We start from the raw sequence: 18,536 nt of genomic DNA on the forward strand, positions 1-18,536 counted from the left end.
TGTAGAGGTTATGCAATAAATAATCATGTGTGGGATTACTCTGGTTAGATGAACAATTACATTCAAATAAAGCACAATATTTGAAAAATTGTCGCCATGTGCTTATACAATGAATAATTTATGGGGCAACCTATTCATCTTAGAGTAAAACAACCAGATGTGCTAGCAACAATTTTGTGCTTCTTCAGAAAAAAAATAAGGCTGAAATTTGTGGATATCACTAAAAGTTCTTCCCAAAGTAATGTCACTTCATATGTGTGTGTGTGTTTGTGTATACACACATACATAATACATATATGCATGTATAAGTATTCATATTTAATAAAAATTTGAAAAGGATACCACATAATTAGCTAGAATTTTTATCACCTAGAGTGAAATATTATTGCACCAAGAGTTTATATGGTTTATTATTATGAAAATCCCTTCTCTGTGCTTTTGATAAGTTATATTCTATATAAAATGAAATAGATAGGATATAAGCACATTAATTCAGAAAAGAAAAACATATACATGTTTATTGTTCATCTCTCATAGCTTCATGTGTAAAGGATACCCTAGAGAGAGCTACTTAATGTGGTTAGTTGTTTTGTTTTTGGTAATTTTTTGCCTTTTGAGAATTTCTCAATTTGAGTAGGTTTGACCCAAACAGATCTCCTCTGCTTAAAGGTAACAAAATTCATTCATTAAAATCAGTTTTTTCTTTTCTTATTAGCAATTCTGAAATTAGAAGTCACTGTTGTTAACCATGAAAATTCTATCAATTTCTTTAATTAATGTTTTGAAGATACTACTGGACACACAGATACTTTTAGAGAATATTATTTTAGAGAATTTGTTGTTAAAGCATAGACATTTAAATTAAGAAGTTACTTTAGAGAGAATCTACCTAACCTGAGTCAATCCCTCAATGTTCTCTTAAAAATTCAACTTTATTAAGCCATTCATAAGTTCTAAGGTCACTAGTGAGTTAGTGACAGAACTGATTATATTATTAGGGTCTCTCTAATCCCCTTCTGTTTTCACTATACCACTCTGTAGGATTCTTCTATAATGTTTCAGAGAACATTACTAACTCAGTAAAGGCTACTGTCTACAACTTTAGAGTTACTCTATCACCTAGAAAAAAATTCTATTCAATTCAATTCAATACAAAGCAGTTACTAGAGGGTCTAACACAGGGGTCCTCAAACTTTTTAAATAGGGGCCCAGTTCACTGTCCCTCAGATAGTTGGAGGGCCAGACTAGTAAAAACAAAAACTTTGTTTTGTGGGTCTTTAAATAAAGAAACTTCATAGCCCTGGGTGAGGGGAATAAATGTCCTCAGCTGCTGCATCTGGCCCGCAGACCGTAGTTTGAGGACCCTTGCCACTCTAACACATACCAGGCACTTCTGTTTATATTTAATAAATACTCTGAAAAACATGATATGCTTTTAAATTTAATCTGCAGTATTAACATTTTTCCTCATCATTTTCTTAAATCTAGACAACAAAAACACAAATAAATCCCAAATTTGTGTCATTTACTGATTTCTTATGATCACATTGAAAATTTAACAATCAGGTAGAAATGGTTTCAGGACACCCCTGTCTAGGGTTACTAAAATAATAATGAAATGGGCAAAGGAACATAGTAAGTAAAAGTGTCAAATTCAATCTATGGCAGCTTAACTGAAAGAAAAAATAATTAATAAATGTTTAAAAAATAATACAAATGTAACACTGATTTTTCTGTTGTTCAGTTGTATCCAACTTTTTGTGATCCCACAGCCTCTAGTATAGCAGTGATGTTTATGAGGTTTTCCTGGAAAAGATGTTACAGGGTTTTGCCATTTTTTTCTCCAGTGGGATAAGGCAAGCAGAGATTTAGCGACTTGCCTAGACTCAGGACTTAACCAGTGTCAGAATTCAGATATGAAGTCAAGTTTCTGGTACCAGACTTAATACTCTATCCACCAAGTCACCCCACTGCCTCTGTCTACTAAATGAATATGAGGCCAATAGAGAATTATTTCCATTTGAGTATTGTATCACTAGTAGTAAATGGAGAATTGGCTTCTGAGACAGGGTGTTATGCGTGCAAGTTATGCCAATGATTTGGCCTGGCTGTGGAACAACCAGAGGTCATCATTTTACTCTCAGTGCCCAGGCAACTCTCTGAGGCTATAAACTGCAGGTGATGATTTGCATTAATAAAAGTAGATTCCTCATCTGAAATTCCCTATATTAATGAAATCACAGGTCTTTTTAAAATTAATGTCCATACTTTCAGTGACCTTATAATCTACTGGAGAAAATAGCACATGCCCTGATCAGTAAATACAAAGTAAATGCCACTTTTTAATTTTTTTTTGGGGGGGGATGCTAAGGGAAATACTAATAAAGAGGAGAATTATTAGCAGCCTCTTGAAAGAAATGGCAATTGCTTTTCTTGAGAAGAGTTAGAAATCCCAAGGATTAAAGGGAGAGAAAGCATTCCAGGCAAGAGGGACAGCATGTGCAGAGGCTTGGCAGTAGGAAATGGTTTGTGGCATATAAAAAGCAAAAAAAAGCCAGTTTAGTTTTATCATAGAATATATAAATTGAAACTGACTAGCAAAGTTTCCACTTCTAGACATGTATAAGGGTTATGATAATATGCTTAATCATGTTTTACTAATTTATTTTACATGAATAGAAATATCTGTGTGATAAATATTTAAAGAAAATGTCAAAAACTAATTCAATATCAATTCACCTTTGATGACAAACTATGTTACTGTGGTGACAAATTACCATATGATCAAAGGCCTTAGTAACAGGAAGGCTCTAATTGCTCATCTTGCACAATCCCTTCATTTTACAATTGAGGAAACTGAGGCTAAGGGAAATTATATGATCTACCTAAGGGTACATATATGTATGTAATAGAAATCAGATTTAATTTGAATTTTCTGATGACTCCAATGGATGATTACTTCATTTTGGGGGGGGAGGGGGTTATGGAACACATAAAATTTGATTGTTAATTGAAATATATACAATATTAATATTTATGATTCTGGGAAGATCCTTTTATATTTCCTAAAAGACAGTATGATTCATTTATACTGAAGACACTTTGTGTAATATCTAAATAAATCTCATAAAGATGCTCACTTTTCAAATAACATTTAACTACTTGGCTAATATTGTTTAGTTATCATCCTATACATTAAAAGTTATTTTCTACCAAACACTGATTTCTCTGTTTTGCTATTAATGATCTGATCCATTGAAAATTCCCCTAACTTTTGAAATTACCTCCCACATAGTTGTAGAGAAGTTTCATTTATTTTACTCACAATACTACACTAAATATGGATAACTTAAAATTGTAATGATCTAAAAATAAATTTCACAAAGAAAAGTTTTTACAATTATGAGACAATCAATGTACCAAAAGTAAATTTTGTGATTACTATGGCAATCTCCATGAAATTTATGAGGTTAAAATATATTCTTTCAACTAACATTTTTTGCTATTGGTTGAATGAGTTGCATTATGTAAATAAAGTCTAGTTGAAAACCTTGTATTTTAAGGGTTTTCCATAATTATATGATCTGAATTTCTCATTCTCACCTGAACAATCAGTAGTCACAAAAACATACAATTACTGTGCTGACATACAATGATATCCAATGGCAATGAAAAGTGTTTCGGCAGGGAAACCAATCCAAAACAATGAGTTTACAATCCAAAATATTGCATTGAAAAGACATTTTGCACTTCTAAGATAATATAGTGATTGTTCTATTTATTTGAACTAGAAAGAGCTTTTTATTTTTTTTTCTGTCGGTTTACTGAATTGGTACTAGACTAGCAAAATGAACAAAAACATAATTTTATAATAAAATTTTCTTTTCAAGTTTTGCATCAAGATTGGATTGTAAACTATCAAGACTTTTGTTCAAAATAAAACTGTTTAAAGGCTAATTTCAAAGCTTGTGATTTTGTTATTTCACCATTTATTTATAACTCAAAAGTTGTTAAAATTGATCTACTTATTTTTATCATCTATGTACACACACACATAGAGCTTTTAACATTTCAAGTTTTGAAAAAACTAACTAGGGTGAATTGTAAAAAGAACCCCTTTGAACTAAGTTTTTAACTATAGTTTACTCAAAATTATTTCCTTAAAGTAAAAAAGACTAGCCCAAATTATAATACCCCACAAATCTTATACATTTAAAAGCATTTAAAAATAGACATTTAATTTTCGTTTTATTTTTTTTTTTTTACCTTTGTTGCACCGTTTGCAAATAAATGGTCCTTAAACACTTCCCAAATGTAGTCTAGGCAAACCGGACGACTAATCAGCAAAGCTGCAAGGTTAGTTTTCCCTCCTTTCCAAAGCAGTAATGCAAGCAGTTGCAGTCACTTCCAGCTCCCTCCCCTCTCCCTTTACCAAACAGAAAAAGAAACTTAAGATGATTTTTTACAAGAGAAAGCAATGGAATATCCTTAAGGGGACAGGGCGGCGGGGAAAAGTCAAGATGCCAAATCCTCATACTCTGGTTTCAGCATGGAATCATTTTGATTTAAAGGAAAAAAAGAAAGCAATATTCATTAGAGATACCACTAGCCTAGTGGTTGCAGCCTTAAAACAGAAAAGAATAGAATTCAGTCAGGCACAAAGGTCTCCATGGCAACAGTGAATTTAGACCCCCATTGGCATTATTTATGCAACATTTCATCACAAAAGGACCCTCCCACTAGTCAGCCAGGCAAATTCTACAGTTTTCTAATCTCCCATTCCTTTTCCTTTAATTTGTATCTGCCCCTAAAGCTATGAGTATCTCAACATAAAATTTCCCAGAGTACCATAAAATAATTCCACCCTGACTTTTGGCATTGTTACCCCATATTTCAGAGGTAGAAAATAGATTTAAAATCCTTTGGAGTTCACATTTAAAGACATTTTTATTTTCATTTCAAAGATGAAGGTCTGGTAGACAAATTTAAGTTTAAATCAAAGTTGATTCTTTTTAAAAAAAAGAAAATTGTAATTTCACAGACCTAAAAGGTGATGCATGCAGTCAGTGACAAATTAGAGCTCAAATTGTATAATTAGTACCTCAACATAATTCACATTTTTTAATATTGGTTCTAAAAGCAAAGTTTTTATGTTGCATCCCTCTAACTTAAAAAATATTACAATGAATATGTAGTCGTTTGTTAAATATTGCATCTCAAAAGATAACTTTGTACAATGTAGCAAAACCTTTAAAATCACTTAATGTTATTATGAAACATAACAATAAAGAAAAAATCACACCAATATTTAAAATAAAGTTAATAATTATTCCAAAATAAATTGCCATGAATAACATTGCAATTAAATGAAACTCAGAATCTATTTGAGAAACTATGTAGTGCTTTGAAAGATTCCAAAATTCTACGTGAAATAAATTTCTATTGTTATAAGATCAACATTCTTCTGTTGATGGTATATATCTACGAATATGTACAAATAGATTAAAAATATATCTGTAAAACAAATGGAAAACCAAGATCATTGAAGAATCAAAACAATTGGTCACTCAGAGCAAAGAACAGAATGTGATACATGTAAATATATTGATGTAAATTATTAAAATTTTAAAATACATCAGAGAAGAAATTTATGATACATTTAAAAAAAAAGTTGAATGACCAATTGATAAGAAAAGGAATTACATATCAATCAGCAAAAAAATTTATTTATTGCATACTATATGAGAGACATTGTCCTAGGCACTGCAGATATAAAAACAAAAAAGAAAAAAAAAAACTTTCAGCAACCTTAAATTCTATTGAGAAAAAAATGACACATAAGTAAAATTTTACACAAAGTAATGTGGGATATATTGGTGTGGGATGGTAGGAACTGGCTTCAGTTGGGAAGACTCTAGGAACTGAAAATCAGAGGAAGAAATTCTTTGAGGAGGCAAATCTTGAATTGCGCTTTGAAGGAAGCTAGGTATTTCAAGAGAAGATGATGGCATAAGAGTCCATTTCAGAGAGAGATGAGATTCCTGAATTCAGAAACAATAATTAAGTCAGTGGTCAGTATGGTTAGAATTGTGTGTATGTGTGTGCGTGTTATCCATAGGGAGAAGAGATACAGGAGTTTGTAGATCAGTAATGACTTGATCAGGCCTCTACTTTAGCAAGATTATTGGCAGTTATGTATATAGTCTATATACTTTGCTGACATCTCTGTAATTTTAAGAACCATAAAGGGAGCTAGCAGCTCAACACATTGTGAAGATCCATTGGAGAAGATTTATGGGATGACAAGAAAAAGGAGATGAAAAATGAAAGGACTGGCCACAATCTATACCACTGGAGGTAATATGTGTACTGATGAAATCTCAAACCCAAAGGAATATTGAAATATATGTTTTGTGTTTTCATTATTACTTGCAAGAAAAACCAGTGCACATTAGACAGAGAGATAACCTTGTAATTAGGAAAACTTGGATTTTTAAACATACTGACTTTGTGACATCAGGAAAGTTATTTAATTTCTCAGAACCAAGGTATCTCTTTACAATTAAATTGAATTGGATAAGCAGCTTTCTTCAACAGGAATTCCCACCACAATTAAAATCACAGGTCATTATCAACTATTACTACTTTAAAGTAACTATGGGGCAGTTGTGTGGCACAGTGGATAGAGCACTGGGTAGAGGCATTTTTTTGAGTTCAAATCTTGCCTCAGAAACTTATTAGTTGTGCGCCTCTCGGCAGCTTGTTTATCTCAGCTTCTTCATCTGTAAAATGAGTTAGAGAAGGAAATGTCAAACTAGAATCTTTGTCAAGAAAACCCCAAATGAGGTCACAAAGAGACAAACATAACTGAGGAACAAACATCAAAGTAACTATGGTGTATATCATTAAATTCATGGAAGACCCAGAAAGGAAAGATTTTAGGCAGCTATTTCTCAAGGCTTTTCAATTTTATCAAAGTGGGAGGGGAGAATGTATATACTTGGGAAAAAAAATTAAAAATACATATACACATCTCCATATGTGTACATAATATAGATGCATGTATATATGCAAAATATGGAATGTATATAATGAATGCATTCATATCTATTTATGTATCTTCATATTTTTCAATATTGCCAGAAATTATACTTTAGATATGATTTACACATATTAAATAGCATGGTTATATCCACTCATTGGGTACATGGGCATTCTATAAAGAAATACTGTTTACTTATACCAATAATTTGAAATGCGTATTTTATGATATATATGTCATAAAATCTACCATATGCATATAGATAGGGCTCAATAGCAATAAATAAAATGAAATGGCTCTTTTAAAAATACTATTATCAATGTTTATATTGAATGTCCTCAAATATTGTTAAATAAAAATAACTTTTAAATATATTTTAATATCTATAAATAAGGGATATATTCTTGATGAAACAAGTGATACAGTCAAATACAAAAAATTAAAGAGATAATTTGGATTAAATGAAACTGCTTCTGTACAATCAATATTAATATGTATAAGAAGGTAAGTTCTTCAGTGATTAAAATATTTGTAATAATTTTTCAGATAAGAGTTTAGTTTTTAATATGTGCATATGATTATGCATATATATGTATGTGTATATAAAGATACATACACACATATATGCATGTATACTATTTTCCAGTATATAAGTAATAAAATTATATGAAAAAACTGTTTTTGAAATAAAAATTGCAAAGTACTAACAATAAAATTAAAAAAACAACCTTCAAATGCCTAATAAAAAGAGAAATACAAATCAGAACCCCCCTGAAGTGTTGTCTCACATCAAAAAAGTTTGATGAATATAATAAAAGATGAGAATAATCAATGTTGGAGGTGTGGTAAGATAATACAAAAGTACATTGTTGGTGAAGCTATGAATAATTATAACTATTTTGAAAAGCAAACTGGAATTATGTAAATAAAAGACTGAACTGCCCAAAGTCTGATCCTACTGCTAGGTACATACCAGAAATTCATAGTTAAGATGAAAGACCTCATATATGCCCAAACAAAAAACACAGAGGCACAGATCTTGAAACAAAGCAAATGACATCATCAATTAGATAATGGCTAAATAAACTGTGGTACTTGAATAGAACTATTCTGAATGAAATGATAGATGTGATGAATATAAAGAAAAATGGAAAAATCTACTTGAATTTAGGAAAAATAATAGATGAAAAACCAAGAAAACAATATACACAATGACTACAACAATATAAATACAAAGCTCATATCCCACTCTCTTATGCCCAAATCTAAGGAAATAATGGAAATCTGTAAAGAAAAAAAAAATGAGAAAACACTTGTATGTCACTCCTTCCTACCACACTGGTTGAAAAGTTGCATATTTTCACACATTTTCTATGTATTTATTAGTCTTTTTCCTCTCCATTTGCTTCAAAAATATTTATTATATGAAGTAGCTCTTTGGAGGAGGGGAGAAGGGGTAGGAAAAAGGATACCAGGAAAAATGTTGTAAGTTAAAAACAATAGATCTCAATAAAATTTTAATAATATTTCAACCCATTTGGCCATATTTGCAAGGCATTCAGTATTGAGGTATTTGTTTTGATGCTAATTAAAGAGATCTGAATTCATCCTGAGACCAAAGTTTCAACTAGTTCTATCTTAAGCTAACTAAAGGAAAGTTGGTGGTTTTGAATGACTCCAGATATGCCTCAACATTTTTCAAAGACCACCTAGGTGCTATATTCAGATATCTATTTAAAACAGAAAAATTTCTATTGATTTTGTAAATCTATGTGAAATAAGGCAGGTAACCATTTTCATTTCAAATGTTTACAGGAATAGTTCTGCTCTCCTTTTAAAATGAAAATAAAGCTTACTGACAACTGCCCCCAAACTCCCCCTCCCAAGCTCTATACAAACAAAACCAGTACCAACAAAATAATAATCCAAAGGCTAAAATAAATATAATATATTGTTAATTGGGAAATGATTCAATGCCATGAGTTAGAAAAATCATTTTATTTTACTATGTAATTCTAGTTTTTTGGGGGAAAAAGTGACAAGCTGACCCCAAAGAGACTTGAGAAACTCAGTGTCCTTTTCCCTAGCCCTTATTAATATGTTCACCATGATGCATGCGATTAACTGAAGAAATGGATACCTTCATCATAGAAATAAGTTAACTTTTAAAAAATTACAAAGTTTAAAATGTTTTCCTTTCCTGGTCAAATTGAATAGAATCTTGGCTTTTTCCTTTCACTTTAAATAAACTTTGAGAATGTATGCTTGAAATCTTTAGAGAGGAAAAAAAGAGATAATATACTTTCCCCAAAATTCAGCTTTTTCATTTCTTTAGAATGAGTGCCCAAATATAAAACATTATAATTCTACTTATCATTAGGTGTGATGCGTCACAAAAATCCAAATAATTGACGTGATTACTGAATTTATTATGTCAGGGCTATTATGAACCTGTATATTATGAAAAGTATACTAATATACTTTTGCATTCACATTGTCACAGAGTAAGGTTTTCTTACTCTAAAATAAGATGCTGACTCAACATTTTATTTCTAGTCTACTATTATCCAAGCTCTCCCTTGCAGAAACAGACTTCAGTGACAATGGCCGCATAATGAAAGGAGAAGGACATGTCAGTGTAAAAAATATATATGTCACATTCTCTGGAAAACAACAACCACCACCTAAAATTTCACATTTTGAATTCTAATCTGATTTTGATTTTTTTTATGTCAAAAATTCCAAAGGTGAAAAAAAATACAAATTCTTTCCCCTTCAACTAAGCAAAGAAAAAGAATTACATAAAAGTCTCTACATTATCGTCATGGTAAAGGAAGGGGCATTCTTTTAGGGTATCTTGTATGCACTAGAAATGGCAACCAAGTATTTGAATAAAATAGCAGAGCTATACTGTTCCCTCACATAGTTAATTAACTTCATATTACCTAGGGTGGGGATAGATTGCAAGGATGATTATTCTTTTTTTCTCCCATTTTTGGTTTCAATACTATAATAGACAATAAATGTTTATATTCTTTGACTAATATGACTAATTTTGGAGCAGAAGTATGACAGAGTCTTGGCCACTATGTCATAATCACGACTTTGATAACCCCTCTTCCTCCAGATCATCACAAAATCACACTCTAGATTTAGCCTTAAATAGAACTCCACTGCTTACAAACATAAGCAGGTTGGATTTGTGAAATTGTCTGATTACTTCTTCAATAGAGGCTTTGGAATAATCCTGAAATTGGGATCATTTCTCCTGTTGGTATGCTACCCATCAATTGGATAATCTCAGATAATCAGTGTTTAGAAATGAAAATTTACTAAGGGAGCACAGCTTACTATGTAACCAAGTATAGTTGGTATAAAATGTCTCAAAAACCTGGGGCATACTACTCACTGGCAAATACAGTTTCCATTGGAAATTGGGCTCAAACTGAGAGATCACATGTGGCAAAAGGATATCACAGTTTCTGATTACTTGTTTTTTTTTTTTTAATGCTTTTATGGAGTCCTGAAATTACTCTGAGGTATTCATAGTCCTCTGCTGATACCTAAAGGTTAAGGTTGTATATTTTTCATTAAATATTACTTTCTCTCAGACCTCAGCACATCTAGTTTTCCCAATGGCTTTTTAGTAGTTGGTATAAAACCTATATGTGACTGATTTAAATTTCTTTAGTTAAGGTATTAAAGCAAAAATAGAGGAAGATTTGAGCTCATCTATTAATATATAAAGTGTATTCCAAAGAATTTGAAATAAGGAATATTGCTTTGTTATAATCACTTTTTATTAGGACCACCAATGTTTTCCAAACAATGTCTCTCACAATAACCAGAGAGAAAGAACAGTTGAGTTATATGACCAGGAAGGCATCAACACTTGACATTTGTCTTAACAAGTAAGGCTAAAGTTAGTCCTTATTGACTCAGACTGAGTGTAAATAGCAATCATTTCTTGCTTTGGCCTAAAACTCTAAGGGTCTTCCCCTCACAAATTTATTTATTTATTTAGATTTTCCCTTTCTTTCTTTCTTTCTTTTTTTTCTTTCTTTTGGACTAGATGAAAGAGAAAATTCTTTGCCTACATTGCCTTAATCACTTAATGGGTATAGCTTCTGTCAAACTGAGACCTGTTGAAGACGTTAGATTAAAAAGGCTAATTTCTTCCATTTTATCTGGGGCCATCTCTAGTCATCTTGATCTATATCTTGCCACTGGATCCAGATGTCTCTGGAGGGGAAAATGAGACAGGTGATCTTGCACAGCCTTCCCTCACTTAAATTCTATTCATTTGCTTGTCATGACATCACCTCCCTGATGTCATGGTCTTCTTGGAAAAGGAAGCACAACAGGGTTCAAGGGACAGAGCCAAGATGACAGAGTAGAATCAGGAAGTTGCTAGAGCTCTCCCAGTCCCTTAAAAACACATGAAACCAAGCCTTTGAACAGAGTCTGATGGAATGAAATTATTATCCAGCTCAATATAGACTGGAAAATCTTCACAATAGGTCTGTCTCACAGGGAGAAAAGGGTGTTCAGCTCAGGTCAAATAGATTCTAGGAATATCAGTGAGAGGGTTTTATTCACAGCAAATCAGCAACTAAGACCCTCAGTTTTATCTTAGTAGAGGAGCAAATCAGAGGGGCAGCTTCCCAGCTCAGAAGGCAAACTCTGGGAAACCAGACTGTTTCCTGAATAGAGGAGGCAAAGCTTCCCCTGCAAATACAAAATCAAAACCAAGGCTCAGAGCTTCATAGGAAGCTTGGGACAGTGCCACCTTTACCTCAGGAGCAGAGTTCTCCTTAAAAGTAAAATAAGATGAAATACCAAAAGAAAAGAAGAGAAAATGAGCAAGAAACAAAAAAGAAGCTTTAACATAGAAAGCTACTACAGCGACAGGGTAGACCAAAACACCAACTCAGAGGAGGAAGGAATGTCCACAGAAGAAATCTCAGAATGAGATAAATTGGTCTTAAGAGCAAAAAAGTCTTCTTGGAAATTCTCAGAAAAGAATTTAAAAGGCAAATAAAAGAAGTAGAAGAAAAAATGAAAAAAGAAATGAGAGTTATGCATGAGAGAGTCAACAATTTGGATAAGGAAGGAAAAAATTGCCTCAAGAAAACAACTTGTTGAAAAATAGAACTAACCAAGTGGAAAAAGATACAAAAGATAACTGAAGAATATCACACATTAAAAACTAGAACAGGGCAAATGAAAACTAATTACTTTATGAGACAGCAAGAATCAATCAAACAAACTAAAAAGAATGAAAAGTGGAAGAACATGTGAAAAACCTCATGGGCAAAACAGCAGACATGGAAAATAGATTTAGAAGAGACAATTTAAAAATTATTGGCCTACCTGAAGGCTATGACCAAAAAAAAAAAAAAGCCAGGATACAACATCAAAGAAAAAAAGATTGCAAGCTGCCCAACAACAAACAATTCAAGTATCAAGGAGAAACAGTTAGGATTGTCCAGGATCTAGAAGCTTAATAAAGGATGAGAGGCCTGAACTACCATATTCTGGAGGGCAAAGGACCTGGAGTTACAACTAAGAATTAACTACCCAGTGAGATTCATCATCATCTTTCAGAGGAAGAGAGGGAATGAAGTAAAAGGCATTCAATCATTTCTATTGAAAAAAAAAAACTAGAACTAAACAGAAAATTTAATCTATAAACAGAGGACTCAAGAGCATCATAAAAAAGTAAACAGGGGGAAAATACACACTTAAAGATTAAACTATTTACATGCCTAGGTAGGAAAACAATATCTTTAACTCTCGAGAACTGTACATCACTGGGGCACATGGGATGGGGGGAGGGGGACATCATAAGGACTGAGAATGGTTGTGAATGGTTTCTGATGTGATGACATCAAAGAAAAAGACATTAAGGCTGGGAAAAGTTTGGTATTGGAAAAACAGGAAATGGGGGGTATAATGAGACAAATGGTTGACATGAATAGGCAAAAACCTATTACAATCGAAGGAAAGAAGGGATAAGCATTGTCTGATGCTTGATTACATCAGTTTTACCTTTAAGAGGGAATAATTTAGTCATTCAGTTGGATATAGAAATTTATCTAACTCTATAAAGAAGTAGAGGAGAAAGAGGAAAAGAAAAGAGAGGGGAAGAATAAAAGGTAGGGAAGAAACATTAGGGAAAAAGGGGGGAAGGATTGATAGAAAGTAAAGTAGTGGATGGAGTGGATAAAAAAACCCTAAAAAGAAAAGAGGAGAGAGGTGATAGGAGACAAGGTAGTGTATGAGGTGGGTAAAAAAAATACATGACTAAGGACAGGGTAGAAAGAGAAAACAAAAAGCATATACAGGGGAGAAAAAAGGTTGGAGGGAAATACAGATCTGGTAATCATAACTGTGAATGTGAATGGGATGAGCTCTCCCATAAAATGAAAGCAAATAGCAGAGTAGATTTAAAAAAACAGAATCCTACAGTTTACAAGAAACACATTTAACACAGAGAGACACATGAAGAATAAATGCAATACACTGGAACAGAATTTATTATGTTTCAGCTCAAGTAAAAAAAAAAAGCAGGGGTAGCAATTCTAATCTCAGATAAAGTAAAAGTAAAAATAGATTTTATTAAAAGAGATAAATAAGGAAAGTACATCTTGATAAAGGGCACCGTAAATAATGAAGTAGTAACAATACAAAATGTGTATGCATGAAGTGCTAGAGAAGATTTTAAGCCAATTACAAGAAGAAATAGCAAAACAATTTTAGTGGGGGACCTCAATCTTCTTCTCTCAGAATCAGACAAATCTAACCACAAAATAAACAAGAAAGAAACTAGAGAGGTTTATAGGGTTTTAGAAAATGTAGGTATGTTAGCCCTCTGCAGAAAACTGAATAGGGGCAGAAAAGAATATACCTTTTTCTCAGCAGTACATGGCACCTACACAAAAACTGACCATGTATTAGAGCATAAAACCTCACAATCAAATGCAAAAAGGCAGAAATAGTAAAGACTTCCTTTTCTGACCTAAGTGCAAAAAAAAATTATATTCAATAAAGGATTGACTAAAAGACTAAAAGTCAATTGGAAATTAAATAATCTAATTCTAAAGAATGAGTGGGTCAAACAGCAAATCACAATAACAATCCATAATTTCATCCAAGAAAATGAGACAACATACCAAAACCTATGAGGTACAGCCAAAGCATTTAGAGAGAATGAAGGACAGATAACAACAACAACAGCAACAACAAGAGGAACCTCTTTGATCAGAGTAGCTTATTTCTGGACAGTCTGACAAGGTCATTTTTTCTTTAGATATTTGTGTTTTTCTTCCCATGGGATTACTATTAAACTACAGATTGAATTAATCACATTTGGAAGGAGGGATCTTGTTTCTTAAAGATCTGTGGTTGGCACTCTGGTGTTAAACATTTTAATCAGTAATTAGGATGGAGCTATATTTTCTTTTTCCAAATTTTTAGATAATGCAATGCTAGAAAAGTTAGTTAATACATAGAATGATGCAGATAGATTCTGAACATGACTTGAAGATAAAATGTTGTGTTAAATATAACAAAATGGCAGTAGAGATAAATGTAATGGCATGTATTTGAATTAAAAAAATCAGCTTCACAAATACTAGATAGAGGTATGGAGAGATGAGTTTATCTGAAAAGTATCTAGGTTTTTCAATGGACTGCAAGCTCAATAAAAGCAAGAGGATCAAATAAAAGTTTTGGAGTTGTAAAGAACTATTAGGAATCCTAGAGTACAATTTGTAATTGAATGACCCATCTATAAAATACCTAATAAACATTCATGCAGCTTCCAGGTGAAGCCCCCTAAGGAAGTAGAAAGTACCACCTCTTGAGGATGCTTATGTTATTTTAAAATTGCTCTGTAAATTTTTATGCTTTACATCCAGACTAAATCTTTCTTTTTGAATCAGATTCTTTGTATCATTTACATTCTGCCCTCTTCCATCTTAAGTCTATTTCTGATATGAGGAGTCAATAGTAAGAGATAGTCACCATCAAAGGTAATATCTTAATGAAGGCATACAGATGGGAAAGTTCTATTGAACTCTGTCCTGAGCAGCGCATTCCTGGAGGACTGTATTTGTTTTGGTTGTGCAATTCATAAATGGCACTGAGGAGGTGGAGTTTATTGTAGCACTGGGCATCTGGCCTAATGATGAAGGAAAAATAAACCCAAAAACCTGCTTTCAATTTTATGAGGCTTGGAAATGAATCCTCACCCAGAATAAGTAAAGAGGGATCAGCCTCAGTTCTCTTTCACCTATTCTAAATTCTATTATATTATGATTCTAATGGAACAGCAGGAGCTTAATTCTAAGATCACTTGTACTGAGTTGAGAGCACAAAACTTCAAAATGCCAAAATATAAAGAAGAATATGAGGTGGCATTAATTGTAACAGAATATTTCAGGCAATGCTGGGATGGGGGAAAGGGGATGGCAGCAAAATTGTTTGCATAAGCAGATGGAAAACAAACAATTCCCAGTAATGGGCTGAGGTTTGAGTTGATGCACTGAGGTCCCAAGTACATGAGGCTAAATAGTAATTGGACTATACTCTATTAATATACACGATTGGATAAAGAATGGTTCCTGCCCACTCTCTGTGCAAGTCCTGATGTGTTGTACAGGAAATGATGATTTTGGTGGGTGGAGGCAGAGAGAGGAAGAGGAAGAGAAGCAAGCTGGGAGAGATTGGGGCCTGGATTCCATTCTCCTGGCTTCTGGTCGTGTGGCTGGTGATCTAGCTAGCTTCTTGACTCAGCTGCACATATTGCTATCGCCGATTCTCTTCCACCTCCGATCCTTCTTCACTGAGAATAAAGACTGATGATTTTCCCCTAACCTGAACTCCGGACTGCTGCTGATTTAAAAATACACGATCTTTACAATTCCCAATTACTAAGACTTAATTTTATAGCTTCAAATTACATGTATAAACCCTGGGAAGACAAAAAGGTACAGAAACTAGCTGATCACTCTTCTGGACAAAATCTAAAGGTTTGAAGAAAGCAAAAAGTGAAAATCAAATAGTCTGTCTCTAAGACACAATTCATCTCTTTTAGGGGAGATATTATAGAAAGTTTTTTTTGGTATTTATGGACAGGACATCCCAATATGCATAGTACACATTTTTGTGTATACCAAAAACTAATATTTAAGAAGACCAACCAATAGCAGCCTATAGGGCTAACCTGACATATATTCCTGCCTCTGAAGGATAGAAGTCAGATGACCCTGCTTTACTAGTTGTGAGTCAACTCATTCCATGAATATACAAGGAGGTAACACTGAGCTGAAATGTAATGCCAAAAACAGTGTCTGTGCTATCCTGAAGTTTCCTGTAGGAGGAAAATAAAAGCAGAAAGAATCCAGTTGTCTGGGTTTTCACTATTAAACCAGCTCTTATAAGGAAGGCCATAGAGCTCACTGTGTTAAAAAGAGGGAGTGACAGAAATCTAGGTGAGACATCATCAGGAAAGATATTTGAGAGAATGAATGCCTATATATTTTCCCCTGTATATTGTTTATGTTTTCCTATATAATTTGTGTCTCTGGGAACGTCTTCATCAAGCTGAACTGCATGCTATCCATAAAGTGTACACCGAAGACTATGTGATGATCACTATCTCACAAGGTTAATGACTGTAGCTTTGATAGTATTTCCTGTGACCTTCCCTTTTTTTTTCTGTTGCCCTATTGTCAGTAATCATAGTACTTGTCTTCCTAGCTCTTTCCTCCTTTTCCCTTCTGTCTCCTTCCCTTCCTTCCTGGTGTTTAATCTCTTAAAGAATCCCAACATGAAAAAATACATTACCAAATATGTTTAATCTCTTTAAGAATGCAGCATAGCTAAGTATAAATTTAACAGCACATTCCTAAAATAAATCTCTACCTAAATAACTCTATTGTGTCTCAAACTGAAACCATTAGTTTCTCTCCCTTAGACTCCTCTCAACTTCTGTCTTTTTGTTGATAACAACACCATTATACCAAGTTACCTAAGCTCAAACTTTCAGTTATCTTTTATCTTACTCTTCTATTCCCTTCCCTGTACTTTTTTTTTTTTTTTTTTTTTAAGCTGTGGCTCACAGATAAAAGCATAAAGTGTCACATTTTAAGTTTCAAGGGAACTGTTACTTTGTAATATTTTGCCACTTGCAACTAAATATAAGATCTAGAAGGGTTTGGATTGTGTATCATTTTTGTATCCCTCACATAGTGGGTGCTCAAAAAATATTTGTTAAATGAAAGAACAGTAACAGTTTTTTAAAAATTTTATTCTGTTAAACATATTCAGGGAAATAGCAAAGAATAATTTAATGCTACAATAGAATACATAATATTTTTTTATTTCAGTATGAGGAATGATCTTTGTTTCAATTTCAGCCTAATTAGCTCACTTTTTCCTTTGGTGCTCTTTAACATTTAAATACAGCAGTGGTCAAAAATAATGCGCCAAAAAAACAAAAACAAAGAAACAAAAAAAACATCCCTACTTCTTTTGCTGTACCTGTTTTCACTTGCCTGATGCTTAATTCCTTGAAGAATCCCGACATGGAAAAAGTATGTGATTAAATATCTTTAATCTTTATAACAATGCAGTAGTTTAAACATAAATTTAATAGCATATTACTTAAATAAATCTCTACCCAAATATCTCTCTAGTATCTCAAACTAAAAACATTAGTGTGTCTTCCTTAAACTCCCTCTTTTCTCAGTTTCTGTCTTTCTGTTGATAACAACACCAACATATCCCTTTTTCTACTCACCCTGACATTATTAGTTCAATTTCTCATCATTTTTTTGCTTGAACTATTATAAAATCCCTTAACTAAGCACACTTTTATATATAGATCATCACTAGAAATATGCCTCTCTTGGCTCACCAGATGTCACTTCATTTTTCTGAGATTATTTACAAGTTTGATTCTGCAGAGACTATAATGTTGCAAGAATTATAGCCATCTAACATTATAGAGGTAACTGTGGTAGGAAGAAGATAGCTAGTTTTATTTGGGAGAAACTTGGATTTGTTGAAAACATGGTACAGATTACCAAATGTAATCCACTCTCCTCTCCTTAGTCCTCTCTAGATCTAATTCACTAGAGAATTGCATGTTTTAGGAATATATAATGATTTTATTAGCTCAGGGGATGGCTATGACTTTATGTCACAATCTAAAAATGAAAGATTTTCCCTTCAATTAGTTTTTTTCTGCATGTATTATTTGGTTAGTCTCTTCAGAATATTTGTGGATTTCATCATATAGGTCTTATTATAGAATTTAAATTAGTCAGCACAATTTCATCTTAAAATTTTTTGGGTTATTTTTAAATCGACAAATTCCAATAAATATAAACTCTATATACAAAGAATAGAAAAGAGAATTACATATGAAAATTGTATATGAAACCTCTGGTCTCCATTAGGTACAACTTTTTCTTTTTAAACTATT

The 18,536-nt window shown here is 32.8% G+C and overlaps 1 protein-coding gene across 7 annotated transcripts in view; it reads right to left on the reverse strand.

Annotated features, from left to right (window-relative positions):
• Window positions 1-18,536, reverse strand: part of CTNND2 (catenin delta 2) — a 1,100,293-nt gene that overhangs the window by 694,941 nt on the left and 386,816 nt on the right. Inside the window, exon 1 of one of the 7 annotated variants that reach the window (XM_031952682.1) lies at window positions 4,267-4,550. The exons of the other annotated variants lie outside the window; for them this stretch is intronic. The gene's annotated coding sequence lies outside the window, so the exon portion shown is untranslated. Of the gene's footprint in view, window positions 1-4,266; window positions 4,551-18,536 lie in introns of those variants that run through there. 7 annotated transcript variants of the gene reach the window in all.

The sequence above is a fragment of the Sarcophilus harrisii genome, chromosome 1, assembly GCF_902635505.1.
Source record: "Sarcophilus harrisii chromosome 1, mSarHar1.11, whole genome shotgun sequence".
Lineage (NCBI taxonomy): Eukaryota > Metazoa > Chordata > Mammalia > Dasyuromorphia > Dasyuridae > Sarcophilus > Sarcophilus harrisii.